The following is a 2,682-nucleotide window of genomic DNA, read 5'->3' as shown; positions in this document are numbered from 1 at the left end:
AAGAACTTGCGCATGCGCATTTGTGCCTCCGCCTTGCACGGCGATCCGGTTCCAAGCCACGACCTACTACTATACTAGAGACCTGGACGTCCGCAATGCTCCCAGCACCGGGGTAGTAGTTCTGGCAATCGCCGCTTGGCTATGGGATTTGGCGCTAGCTCGCACTATTTGTTACCACGTGACTTGTCGAAACCGCGGCGATGTATGGTAGGCTGTGTTGACAACGACGAAGCAGCATAAGAGAGAGAATAGCGCGTGCTTAGCAACGGGCTTAGCAACAGCCTGTGTATCCCTAGCAGACCAAAGACGGTGGCAAGGGTGATTCCCTCTCTCCAATAATGCTATGTGGCGCTTGCAGCGGTCACTAACGTAACTAACCCATGACCCGTCTCTCCCATAGGGGAGCGCCAGCTGTCCAGGTCTCTAGTATAGAGTAGGTCGTGTTCCAAGCCTTCCGCGCAAATATCCACCGCCTCGCGCGGGCGGAGAGTCGGAGACCTTGTCGAAGAGCGCGTACTGTGCGCGCGAGTATTCTGCGTAAAAGTTTGCATTTGATACGAGTATATACCTTATAGAGATGAGCTATCGATCTCTGCGCCTCCTCAGATGCGCAGCAGGCTTCACAGACTCTAGTTTGTCATAGAAATTCGTGTGCCGTGGGACTATTGAAGGACGAACATTCAACAGAACACGAAAGACAGCGCAGAAATGTGGTCGATACGGAGCTGAGTGAAGCAAATGGTGATGGTTTTTCTCTTGAAGGACCTGTAGCAGTGAATTACAAATGGGAAAATAATTTTATTAGTCGTATTTCGGTTGCTATAATGAAAACGCTAATTGATTTCACGAACAGAAATAACACTTCAGTAACACAGTAACACAAAATGTTGCCGGAACATTGTTGCAATATTGCCCCCAAACGTTGTCAAAACGTGGCTAATGTCCTTTTGAAGCCACATCCTAGTAACGTTACATGCGAACATTGCTCCAACATTGCCACAATGTTTGAATTAGCTTTGCAACATTGCTGCAATGATACTGCAACATAATGACAACATGTTTTCAACATTGTTCCAACTTTGCTGCAACATGACAACTGCAACATTCATACGGGCAACGTTATGACAACATTTAGGTAATATTGGCAAGAGGTTGGCAGAGCTATTTGTGCGCTATTTATTTCTTCTTTCTTTTTTGCGTCGGATCACATGCATACTGCCTGCGAACACTTGCACGCCACTGGCAGCCGACTTGAGCTCCGCAAATCCCCGCTTCACTTATTGGGGTGGGGCCAGGGGAGACCGCTTGGGTATCCCGTTTGAATATAGGGGAACTGTCGTCAACCAGTAGCCTCTATTTACGAACAGGATGGAACATGTACTAGAATGCGAAGTGTTGGGGCAATGCTCATTAAGTGTAGCAGTGCGTACAACGTTTGCAACGGTGACCAGGATGTGTCCTTGAAGTTAGTCCTTGCATCTGCAAGAGTCAAGTGTACTCAACAACATATTTGGCATCCCTCCCTGTCATATACTGTGTTTTTAATTCAAGCTTTCTTCTGTAATATGATTACCTACCTTTTTGGAGCTGTAAAACCGGTAGGTTTCTTCTGAGGATAAGAGTGTTATGCGGTGTAATGTTGCTGGAAAGTCAATACACAACGTTCAGGAAACGTAGAGCCACAATGTTTCTCCGACGTTGCTCTGCAATGTTGCATAAACATTGGTGAATGTCAAGTAATGTTGGTCCACTTCTGACAATGCTGCAGGAACGTTCGGCCCGCAACGTTGCTCAAACGTTGACCTTCCATGTTGCTTGAACATTGCTGAATGTCAAGTAACGTTGGTCCACTTTTGATTATGTTGCAGGGACGTTGGAAAATGTTGATAAACGTTGCCCCACATTGGACAACATTCGCAACATTGCTGCAACGTCGAGGCCACAATATGTGCTACTATAGGGAGATGCTGACGCCAGGATAGATTTCCCGTTGTTTACGATGGAACAGAAACAAGTTAGTTTGTTTCATAAAGCCCTGCTTAATTAATGTTTATAGACCTAGAATATTATTCTCAATATCGGCAATTAACTTAGTTTTCAATTAAGAGACGTAGCACATATTGTGGCCTCGACGTTGCAGCAATGTTGCGAATGTTGTCCAATGTGGGGCAACGTTTATCAACATTTTGCAACGTCCCTGCAACATTATCAAAAGTGGACCAACGTTACTTGACATTCAGCAATGTTCAAGCAACATGGAAGGTCAACGTTTGAGCAATATTGCGGGCCGAACGTTCCTGCAGCATTGTCAGAAGTGGACCAACATTACTTGACATTCACCAATGTTCATGCAACATTGCAGAGCAACGTTGGAGAAACATTGTGGCTCTACGTTTCCTGAACGTTGTGCATTGACTTTCCAGCAACATTACACCGCATAACGCTCTTACCCACAGAAGAAACCTACCGGTTTTACAGCTCCAAAAAGTAGGTAATCATATTACAGAAGAAAGCTTGAATTAAAAACACAGTATATGACAGGGAGGGATGCCAAAAATATTGTTGAGTACACTTGACTCTTGCAGATGCAAGGATAACTTCAAGGACACATCCTTGCCACCGTTGCAAACGTTGTATGCACTGCTACACTTAATGAGCATGCCCCAACACTTTGCATTTTAG

Source organism: Ornithodoros turicata, chromosome 2 (genome assembly GCF_037126465.1).
Source record: "Ornithodoros turicata isolate Travis chromosome 2, ASM3712646v1, whole genome shotgun sequence".
Taxonomy (NCBI): Eukaryota; Metazoa; Arthropoda; class Arachnida; order Ixodida; family Argasidae; genus Ornithodoros; species Ornithodoros turicata.
The sequence above is the reverse complement of the archived record's forward strand: the minus strand, read 5'-3'. Positions refer to the sequence as shown.